The sequence below is a fragment of the Lissotriton helveticus genome, chromosome 7 (genome assembly GCF_964261635.1).
Source record: "Lissotriton helveticus chromosome 7, aLisHel1.1, whole genome shotgun sequence".
Classification (NCBI taxonomy): domain Eukaryota; kingdom Metazoa; phylum Chordata; class Amphibia; order Caudata; family Salamandridae; genus Lissotriton; species Lissotriton helveticus.
The window spans coordinates 81032108-81044373 of record NC_136068.1 but is presented as its reverse complement, the minus strand read 5'-3'; positions in this window follow the sequence as shown (position 1 = coordinate 81044373).

The following is a 12266-nucleotide window of genomic DNA, read 5'->3' as shown; positions in this document are numbered from 1 at the left end:
GACCTTGGGGAACCTTGTTTCTAACCCCCAAAACTCCCACTTGTAAGTTCTTTACTTACCTGTGAAACCTAATCATTTCTCTCCCATAGGAACCAATGTCACGTTTTGTTCCTAAAAATGTTGTCGAGTTGAAATTTGTATGAAAGAAAAAGTAACGAAACTACAAACCGTAAAAGGTTTTACTTACCTTGTATTGTGAGATCCCCGGTGTGGTATCTAGGCATACCACCCGAGTAGTTGAAGTAATCCAAATGTAATCTAAAAGTATTCCAAAAGTAATGTGTAGTTTAAGCTGTTTTTAAACTCAATACAAACCTGTGACAATTGCAATTTCATCCACAACTACACTTCTTTGTAAAGTTTTACAATTGCAAGTACATTTTACCTACCTCTTTCAAGTCCTGCTTGGTTCTAGAAATAAAACATAAGTATATATTTTTTATACTTACCTAATTGGTCTGGTTTATGTCCCTGAGTGTGTGAAATGAGTCCTTGATTGAGTGAATGCAATAAATGCTTAACACACTCTCTGGATAAGCCTATAAGGTCGCCCACACTACCACAAAGAGAGCTGTTACTACTTACCTAATGTATTCTCTGCTATACCTCTGGGGACTCCCTGGACTCTGTGCACCCTATACCTCATTTTGGTATAGTATATACAGAGCCAGCTTCCAACATCGGTGGATCAGCTGTGGGATGTAAAGCCTTGCATTTATTGGACTAACTTAGTCAACATATGATCACATGACAAGAATCCAAAAATTGACTTAAATTCAACTCATTTTTTGAAGTCATGATAGGGCCTTGAATTAAGTCCCTGTAGCATTTTTAGAAAAATTAAAAGTCACTGAAGGTAGGGGGGAAGTACTTCGAATTTGTTTAGTGTAGGTCTTTTAAAAAGAACCCCACTTTAGAAAAATAATGAGCAACACAGGGAATATGGCTGAGGAGCTCAACCCTTACTCCAACCTAAGGGTTAGGGAGCTAAGGCTTATCTGTAAAGTTAGAAAAATAAGAACAGGGTCCAACCTTACCAGAATAGAAGTCCTGGAGTTTCTGGCAGAGTATGAAGAGGACCACCCCTGTCCTGATGAGGAAGATTCACAGGGAGATGGGGAAGGTAGTGAGGGGAATGAGGTATTTAACCCTCAACTACTTATTGAGGAAGGGAACTTTGAGCTCCCCACATCTAAGCCAGGGAGTAGAGGTCTAGAACCTACAGAGATAGGCTAGACTCTGTACAAGACAGTGAAGACTAACTTCCCTGAGGAGGACAACCTTTTAACAAGGTTGACCTGAAGGACTGGACTTTTTAACAGTACCAGCGGTGCCAGGGAACAACACCTATAACCTTCATGGGATACCTGTTTCGGCGCACAAACTACAGAGACACGGGACACTTCCTTCGGCGTCAGAGATTCAAGGTTTATTACTGCAGGGAACACAGAAGTCACGACAAGTACAACACGTGCAACTTGGGGAGACTGCTTCAAATTGGTTCTGTGGATCGCTCCTTTTATACAAAATTAACTCATAGGACAACATGGTACACAAAAGTTTACAACCTGGTTCCCATAATTATCCCCCAGAGGGGTCGCTTTGGTCACTTTGGTACACATAAGGTCCGGAACATAAGTGCGGAAACATTTGGCGGTTCCCAACTGTAAAAACCCATCTTCCCAACATTAGTGAATTCCAATCGGCAGTAAAAACAGATCGAAATAGGGACAAAGACAGGTGCAGAGGGAGATGGAGACGGTGGGGAAATCGAAAAGGGTGTAAAAGGGGAGGTATCGGGAAACACGAGATACAGGCATCAAAGGGACGTGCCTAATGAGATGCACGGCTGAGACAATAAACCGGACGGCAAGATGAGCCTCGAGCGGGGCCATCTGCCTTACAGTATCATCCCCCTCATCGTAAAAGATATTTACGAAGTACATGTGTCTTCCACAAATATCCTGAGAGTCCCAGGGTGACGAAGCGGACAGTGTCCGTTCGCTGGCTACTTGAGGGCAAGAGACAAAATGGATGCCGTATCTAAGATGGAACCCGTGGGTACAGATGAAAAACTCACATATCAAATGAACGGTTTAAGTTAGCACAGCGAAACTGCGCACACTTACTAAACTCGTCATTTGCGGTTCTTAGATACCAGACTCGACCATATTCGTGCGAGTCGAAAACATCACTTAAAATTGTCACGGAACCTCAGACGCTCCTTTTGCCCTCATGTAGGCAAGCACTAGTCGGAATCATATTCGATATTCATCAGACCCTCGAGATGTTGTTGTAGCATAGCTCTGTCCAATCGAGACCCTTTGGTAACAGGTGGCTGTCTCATACACGTTGTAGCACAGAGGCCACATAAGGCAGGACCACACTGCACGCAAAGGCAACACGTGAACAGGAACACTACAACGACTCCAATGATCGTCAGAATTTTCCAACCCCAAGTCGACATCAGGCCCCAAAACCATCCAAGTAGTGTCCAATCCCCTACATCCACGTGTATGGATTCGGAAATCTTATGCAACTTCGAGATGGCTTGATAGACAGTCGGGGCGTTATCAGGAATGAAAATACAGCAGCTCGAATGGATCACCTTACATACCCCACCTCGATCTGCTAAGATCACATCTAAAACCATACGGTTTTGTAACGTCATAAGTCTATCCGCCTGAAGTTCTGTGGTGATATTACCAAGGGCACTGGCAGTAATATTAGCTGTCGATTCTACCACTCGAGTCAACTGTCTCAGGTTCCTACTATTAACCATAGGTCCCCAGAATGGGAGAAAACCCTTGAAAAAGTCTCCTGCCTCTTGACCGGCAGTATCCTCTTCGCTAATTACGCCTCTCACAACTCTAGTTTTGTGATAATCTGCATCTACAGTAAACGTCGGAGGCAACAAGTTTGCGATAAAACATGAGCCCATGAAGTCAGAGGGCAACCATGCATATGCACGATCATGACAAATAAAGTATGTACCCTTGGCAGCCAAAAACACAGGGGACGAGACCATTGGCAATATATAATTTTCAGTGCAAGCACTCTCTCCAAGTCGGGCTTTCGATCTACGGCCGCGACCTATTAAACAAAAATTACCAATGTGGGGTACGACCCATATCGGAGGCGAGCTTTTAAGCTGTTTTTCACCAGTGAACACACTATATTCGCCTCTACTTAGGACCCTATAGGCTTGTACCTCTCCTTCAGGGATAAGCGAGGGATCATAGATATCGCTATCTAAATCCTCTATTGCTATAGACAAAGATTTTTGGTACGAGGTAGGACCAGAGTAAGGGGAACGTGGTTCTCGAATGGGGTGGAAACCCAGTGCGCTTCGAAACATTGTTTGAAATGCTCGAGCAGACCCTTGGGAGCTATACGGTAACACCAGATATGGAATTCCCTTATCCGTAGTATGTGGCATCAACCCACACACCCAACAATTAGTAGTGTTAACCACTAACTGATGCTGATGAAGGAGTTGAATAAAGGAATTGTTGCGGAATTCTGCACGTCTAGCCTGCTCGTGTTCAGGTAAGATGTGAAAAGAATGAGGAGAGTCAGTGGAGATGAGTTTAAGATTAGGGGTAGGAGTAGGTATAGTAGAAGGCAAGAAGTAAGACATTGTGTAATACACCCCACCGCCAATAACGCTGAAACAGTCACAAACAATACAAATATTTGGAACACAAAACATTTGGTACGACTGAGTTGCTGCAGCTTGAATCTTTGTGCTTGAGCTTTTTCCAAGTCCATCAGCTTCAAAAATGCCATTCCCTATGACCGTCCGCAATGTTTCTTGACGCACTTCGTTCTGTGTAGCAATAGTCAATTCCTAGGAGTTCCCAGGAATCGACGGTCTTTAACCTAGCGTCAAGACCTACTAACCAGGAGGAAGTACACGCGCGGCCCTACGGCCTTTATTTCACAAATATATATATATATATCAAAAACAAATGTCTCTCAGCTGTGGAAACAAAAAAATGTAAGGAACGAAGCTCAATGAATATATACAAAATAATTACAATGGTATGAGTGTTCAAACTGATCATGGAAAACGGGATAATGCACTTGTCGAGGGACAGAACGGGGTTTTTTTTTTTTTTTTTTAGTCTTTAGTGCTGGATCTTAAAAAATATCGGGTTTTCCCAGGACGTGTCTGTTCGTTAAACAAAAGATCCGTTGAAGGGACAACGCCCTGTTGATCAGCTGAATGTTCTGGTCTTGAGTTTTCTGATGACAAGTGTTCAATAATGCCTTTTTGCTGCACTGAGGATTCTCCGACAGGTTGTGCGTCGCTGAAAGGTACCAACGCCGGCAATCCTTCGGTTTCAGTTGATGCAATGCCTTTCCTTACCCACGAGTCTGCTGGCAACGGAATGGGGACTTTCTTGGTATGGGTGGCATGCACCCAATTTTTCCGCCCCTCAAGACGAACTGCAGTTCTCGTGGCAAGGAGGACCTGATAGGGTCCAGTGAACCTGGGATCCAAATTGTTCTTGCGCGAAAAATTGCGCGTTACCACCCAATCTCCGGGCTGGAGCTGGTGGCCTGGACCCTCCGTCTGTGTTGGCAATGCTTCGTGAACCTGTTGGTGAATTAACCTCAGTTTAGCAGTCAAGTCATGAAGATAATCGATTAACATTGGATACTCAAGTTCACAAAAGGCACCCGGTCTAGGGACCCCCCAAACATTGGCAGGACGACCGAACACTATTTCATAGGGACTGAGCCCTACTCGGGAGTGTACAGTTGCCCTTGTTGACAGTAATGCTAAGGGTAAAGCGTCAGGCCACGAAAGACCTGTCGTAGCCTGAATCTTTGCTAGCTTTAATTTAAGGGTGCCATTGTACCCTTCAACCAAACCGGCTGACTGAGGATGATTGGCACTATGAAATTTCTGTACAATCCCTAACCCGCGACACACACTCTTCATCACGCTCCCAACAAACTCACTTCCGTTGTCTGACCACACAACCCGAGGCATTCCGTAGCGGGAAAAATACTCTTTGAGTAAAATTTTTGCCGTGGATAAAGCCGTATTATCCTTAAGGGGGTAGGCCTCAATCCACCTAGAAAATGCACACACCACAACCAGCACATACTTCAAATTATTACATCTCTCCATGTGGATAAAGTCCAACTGGATAACTTCGAAAGGGTACGCAGGAGGGGCAAAATGACCAGGTGGAGTGGGAGTGCCCTTACCAGGATTGTGCATCAAACACACCATACAATTCTTAACCAAGCGTTCAGCACATTTCGTAATACCATCATTCTTCCACACAGGAAACAGCAATTTACAGATACCTTTCGCGCTAATATGTGCTAACCCGTGTGCCATAGTCACAATAGCCAGCACATACGCATCAGGCAACATCCATCTTTTCTGTTCCGATAAGTCAGTCCAACAACCATTCGCATCCAACTTTCCCGTACTTTCTTTCCACTTCGTCTTTTCAGTTTCGGTGGCCTCATTCTGAATTGCTTTCACACTCTCGATAGTGTTTTCACACATACTTGATTCTGCAGGCCACCTAACCGAACTCGTCACATACATTCGAGTGCTAATGTTCCGGGCAGTCTCTTTAGCAGTCTCATCCGCAAACGCATTACCACGACCAACATCATCCATCACTTTACGATGCGCACTACATTTAACAATCGCCACTTGCTTAGGCAACGTAAGTGCATCCAAAAGATCATTTACAAGCTGGCCATGCTGAATCTTCGTACCATGTGACGTAAGGAATCCTCTCTCTCTCCACAGTCGTCCAAAACTATGTGCCACACCAAATGCATACTGGCTATCTGTAAACACATTCACCCGTTTATCTTTAGACAATACACACGCTCTCGTCAAAGCAATTAGCTCAGCAGCCTGAGCCGAATTTTGATTTAATCTTGCACTTTCCACAATCGTTCTCAATGTAACTACAGCATACGCAGTCGTCACATCACCATTTGGCAACTTGAAACAAGAACCATCCACATACAAAGTACCATCGGGATTTGTCAATGGAGTATCTTTTAGGTCAATGCGACCCTTGGTTTCCTCTTCAGTTTTGAGATAGCAGTCATGTACTGCTTCACCACTTGATTCTGCGTCGATCGGCAGCAATGTTGCTGGATTCAACACATTACATCGTTTTATCCGTATATGACTGGCCAGCAACGTCAACTCATATCCGGACAATCTTGCACTTGTCAGATGTTGAGTTTTCGTTCGGTTCAATAGAGTGTCGACTGCATGCGGAACCATTACCGTGAGTATATTATCCATGACTAGACCTGCAGACTGTCGAATGGACGCCGCAGCTGCCGCTGTTGCTCTTAAGCAACTTGGCAAAGCCCTTGCTACTGGGTCTAAAGTCGAAGAAAAGTAGGCACATGGGCGTTGCTTACCACCAAAAGATTGTGTCAAAACACTCAACGCGCAACCATCCCTCTCGTGAACGTATAGTGTAAACGGCTTACTGTAGTCAGGGGTACCCAACACAGGAGCCGAACACAGCGCATCACGCAATTCAGAAAAACTTTTCTGACATTCTTCAGACCAAGGTACTGGGGATGAAACATCCTTGCACGTAAGGGCTATCAATGGTTTCGCCAACAATGTAAAATTTGGAATCCATTGTCTGCAGTAGGACGTAATACCTAAAAAGGCACGAACATCTCTCTGGGTTTTTGGCACAGTCATTCGGGAAATCGCTGCAATTCTCTCTGGGGTCAACCTTCTCCCTTCTCTTGACAATAAGTGACCTAAATAGGTAACTTCTTGGCAACAATACTGTAGCTTTGAAGGTGATACCTTGTGGTGCAAGTCATGTAGATAGTGCAATAATGATACTGTAGCCGTTTTGCAAATAGCTTCTGTATCAGCTGCCACTAAAAGATCGTCAACGTATTGAATCAAAGCTGCACCTTTAGGCAATACAAAGGCATCAAGCTGACCTTTAAGTGCTTGGCTGTAGATTGATGGACTCTCACAGTAACCCTGTGGAGCGCGTTTTAGCCTAAAACTGAGACCTCCTAATGAGAATCCGAACAGGTCTCTGCTTTCCTCTGCAATCGGAATGCTAAAGAAAGCATTCTTTAGATCGATCACTGTGAACCAGGAGGCAGATGCCGGAATCATTGGTAACAAAGCCGTAATGTCAGGGACCACAGGAAATTGCGGAACCACTATTTTGTTTACCTCTCTCAAATCTATAACAAAACGATACACAGGAGATTTAGTTGGGTCAGTTCGTTTCAGAATTGGCAATACAGGGCTATTGCACACGTTTCCACGAGTTTCTTCAACAACACCTTTTCCAATGAGATCATGAACGATTGCTAACAGTGCTCGTTCGCCTTCAAGAGAAATACGATATTGAGGTAAACGCGGTAATCGCGCATTTGGTTTCAATTGAATCACATAGGGTGGAATGTCTAACAGGCCCACATCATTGGGACCTGTGGCCCATAAGGACGCAGGGAGGGAATTCAATTCCGGTGGGAATTTATCAACCGATAAATACATGGGAGAGATCACTCTCCTTCCCAATGTAAGCTCCACTCCTTCGGGGGAACAATACAATGTTGCATATAATCGTTTCAACAAATCCAGGCCCAAAAGATTTTCACCACAACCTGTAGATAGAATCAGTGGAGCCGTTAGCTCACGAGGTCCAATCATAAGAGGCAAAGGGTTAGAGACTGGGTTACTAACAGGGGCGCCAGAGAATCCGACGGAAACGTTCGTTAAGCCAGACAAAGGTGCGCCAGGGAGTTTTGAATGCATGATGGAACTTTTCGTCGCACCAGTGTCTAACAGAAAAGGCTCAACTACACCCGATGTAGTCACTGCAACGTAAGGCCCACTCTGATCGACCGGAACTGACACTACTCCCTCTCTTCGTCGTTGGCTGTCCTAGTAGTGGTCATTTACAACAGTCTCGTGGTCTATATAATAATCATCAACATTATACTGTGCAGATCGAACTGACCCCGTATTTCGCTGGTCAAAATAATTATTTGCATCCGATTGATTTTGATGACGATCAATCTGATTGTGGGATGAACCACGACCTCTACCACGTGGTGCCTGCTGAGGACCACCGCCACGATTTCCTCGTGCCGACACACCATTCAGACGGTCCCGTAAAGCAAGACAATCATATTTTAGGTGTCCCTCTTTCCTACAATATGCGCACTGATTATACCCAAGTGAAGATCTGGGATCAAAGTTGTCAGAGCGCGGCTGTGTTCTATCGAGCTGTGCTCGTGGTCGATACTGCTGTTGTGCATCATTTTGGTTTGATCGTGGAGGGTATGCTTGCTGCAACAAAACCTTCGTTTTGAGTTCTTTCGTTTTCTTTTCTACACGATCACTTTCTTCCTTTTCCCTATTCTCATAATACTGAGCCGTTGCTAATATTTGCGCAGGGGTTGAAACTGCCCACGCACTTTCTGAATTCTTTAATTTGTTGCATAGCTCAGGCAGCAAATTTGACACAAATTTGTCAACGAATAACCGCTGACCTCCCTCAGCGCCCATGTCCTGGCCGCTGTGGTCGACAAACGCTTCCTCAAACCTTGTAAAGAAATCTGAGACACTCTCGTCTTTCTTTTGCTTACAAGCTGATAACTTATCCCAGTTCACCTTCATCGCTGGCATGAGAGTTTTCATGAGCGTAATGATTCTCTGAGGCAAATCCAAGATCAACTGTTCAGGTTTAGCCCCACCGACTTGTAATGCATCAGCTGCTAGCAGTGCAGCCCAATCACCCCCTAATTCAGCTGCGTGATTGGCTTGACGAATTTTAGCCCAAACTGGTTGCGGTACAACATTGCCAAACAACATGTCGATGTCGGCAATATTCATAATAGAAGCTTCTATCAGTTGTGATAACTCCTTATAATAACCAGCCGGATTTTTACGCGGATCGGGTAAGGATTGCTTCACTTGCAAAACTTCCGATCGTTTCCATGGAAGATGTATCCACACCCTTCGAAAATGTGGTAAAACCGGAGGGTTTGCACCGGGGTCACCAGGTACCCATAGCGGCGGAACCTCTCTCATAGGATACTGACCAGGAACCGCTTTCCAGTTCTCAGTGGTATCATCTGATGACACCCGAGAATGTGCTGTGGGTCTGAATGCTAATAAGCGTTCCACGGCACGTCGTACATCGTCTCCTATAATCATACCGTTCAAAAAGTGACTCTGGAGTTCAATTATGTCGGATGGTACATCATCTACATCATTATTGTACCATTCTTCTCTCAAAAAGTTACACATCTCCTCAAATACGAATCTCTGCGTTGGCTCATTAAACTGAGAAAACGTTTCAAAGACTATACGTGGGGTATAATTAGCAGGATGTCTTATCCACCTACGTGCCATGGTTACTAACGTCTCTTTCTCCCTACCACTAGGGATCTGACTCCGTCTCTGAGGAGTTTCAGATGAATCAGACGAAAATAACGGACCAGGAAGAGGTGAATAAAGGGTAGCAACAGAGTTAGGAACACGCTTACGAACAGAAGGGGAAAGAAAAACAGGAGCAACAACACTAGAGGTAAAAGAAGGCATAGTAGGAACAGACAAGATAGTCGGAGTAGCAGAAACAACAGTCTGCAAAGGTACAGGTACAGGAGCAGTAGGAACGAGGACAGGTGGTGGAACAAACGTAGGGTTAACAGCGGGCTGGCCCGCAGCCGCTGGAGCAACAAGAGGAACAACAGGAGGAGCTATAGGAGGAGCTACAGGAGCAGTAGCACCCGGTACATAAGGAGGTGGTGATTTCATCAAGTATGATAGCAAGGAATCCTCCTTTAAATCTTCTTCTTTCTTTTCTAGATTATTCGGTAAGACTGGGTAACATTTATCTATTTTCATGTGATGTAATCTAGTAGCGATTTCCATATCTTTTTCTTCTTTGTCTTGTCTACATTCTTTTATAGCTTGCATTATCGGAACAAACTCTTGCTTTTTATCCTTTTTAAGTTGTTTGATTTCTTTCTGTTTGGCCTCTCTACGCCATATCCGAAAGGAATCAAACATAGCTGGCCTAGCTTTCTTTAAAAATAATTTAGCCTCAAGATTATCTAAAATCGAAAGTTCAAAAGTTCCGTGTGGTGGCCATCTAAGGTCACCATCTTTCTTTGTATAGCGGATCCAGTAATCATTATAGATTATGGGACCCACACCGTGTCGACTATAAAGATCATGAATAGGAGTTCCAACTGGAGGTATCGGACATGAGTCCTCCAACCGGGAATCCATTGCGCAACATTTGAAAATACGAAACAAACCACTATGGCTAGGCATCGTGCACACTAACCTAGTATCAAACTTCAAGGATTACCGAAGCAATAAAACCTCGTGTAAGTCAAAACCCTCGGTTTTTGGCAATTGCAACTGTCAAATAATACTAAGAACCAATACTAAGAACCACAAATGCAATGGAACCATGCAATACAACAAAGCCTTAAGGCTATTACAAAGCTCGGAGAGCTATTACCACAAAGCCTTAAAGGCTAACCACAAAGCTTTCAAAAAGCTAGAACAACCACTAAGGACTGGGAGCGACCCACAAATACTTAACTCAGAACTTCAATGGCGTCACCAGGAAGGCCCGTCTATCGTCTCGCTTGTACATAAGGTCTACGCCGGGCGTCGAAGACAGGTCGACAGTCAGGGCATCGGTCCGTCGCAGCCGTCAGGAGGCGGGAATCCTCGCAGGGAAAAACTTCGGGCCACTTATTTCGATAACAGGATCGATGAAGCGGGGTGCACCTTCCCTCGGAGATTTCACACGAAGTTCCTCACGATCATCAGGCTTTGGACCGGACCGGTACCGCTGAAGTCGCCCCACGTTGGGCGCCAACTGAAGGACTGGACTTTTTAACAGTACCAGCGGTGCCAGGGAACAACACCTATAACCTTCATGGGATACCTGTTTCGGCGCACAAACTACAGAGACACGGGACACTTCCTTCGGCGTCAGAGATTCAAGGTTTATTACTGCAGGGAACACAGAAGTCACGACAAGTACAACACGTGCAACTTGGGGAGACTGCTTCAAATTGGTTCTGTGGATCGCTCCTTTTATACAAAATTAACTCATAGGACAACATGGTACACAAAAGTTTACAACCTGGTTCCCATAATTATCCCCCAGAGGGGTCGCTTTGGTCACTTTGGTACACATAAGGTCCGGAACATAAGTGCGGAAACATTTGGCGGTTCCCAACTGTAAAAACCCATCTTCCCAACATTAGTGAATTCCAATCGGCAGTAAAAACAGATCGAAATAGGGACAAAGACAGGTGCAGAGGGAGATGGAGACGGTGGGGAAATCGAAAAGGGTGTAAAAGGGGAGGTATCGGGAAACACGAGATACAGGCATCAAAGGGACGTGCCTAATGAGATGCACGGCTGAGACAATAAACCGGACGGCAAGATGAGCCTCGAGCGGGGCCATCTGCCTTACAGTATCATCCCCCTCATCGTAAAAGATATTTACGAAGTACATGTGTCTTCCACAAATATCCTGAGAGTCCCAGGGTGACGAAGCGGACAGTGTCCGTTCGCTGGCTACTTGAGGGCAAGAGACAAAATGGATGCCGTATCTAAGATGGAACCCGTGGGTACAGATGAAAAACTCACATATCAAATGAACGGTTTAAGTTAGCACAGCGAAACTGCGCACACTTACTAAACTCGTCATTTGCGGTTCTTAGATACCAGACTCGACCATATTCGTGCGAGTCGAAAACATCACTTAAAATTGTCACGGAACCTCAGACCAACTGACTAGATCTAAAGACTAGGCTCCTAGCTCTAGAAAAAGAGAGAGCAGATATGAGCCTAGGACCCGTCAATGGTAGATAAGGATCCTATGATATTAAAATCCCAAAGGGATTGTACCTAAATTTGAGGATGACGATGATATCACCAAGTGGTTCACAGGGTTTAAGAGGACTTGTGAAGCCAGAAAAATGAGGAAGACTCACCGGGGGGTGGGGGGGTGGGCACTCCTTTGGAAACTGTTATCTGGTAAGTGCAGAGACAGACTTCTGACCCTTACTGGGGCAGAAGCAGAGTCATACCAACCCATGAAGGGCACCCTGATAGAGGGATTAGGACTCACTACTGAGGAGTTCAGAATTAAATTCAGGGGGGGGCTCAGAAATCCCAGAGTCAGTCCTGGGTGGAATTTGCAGACTATTCAGTAAAGACTCTAGCTGGCTGGTTGACC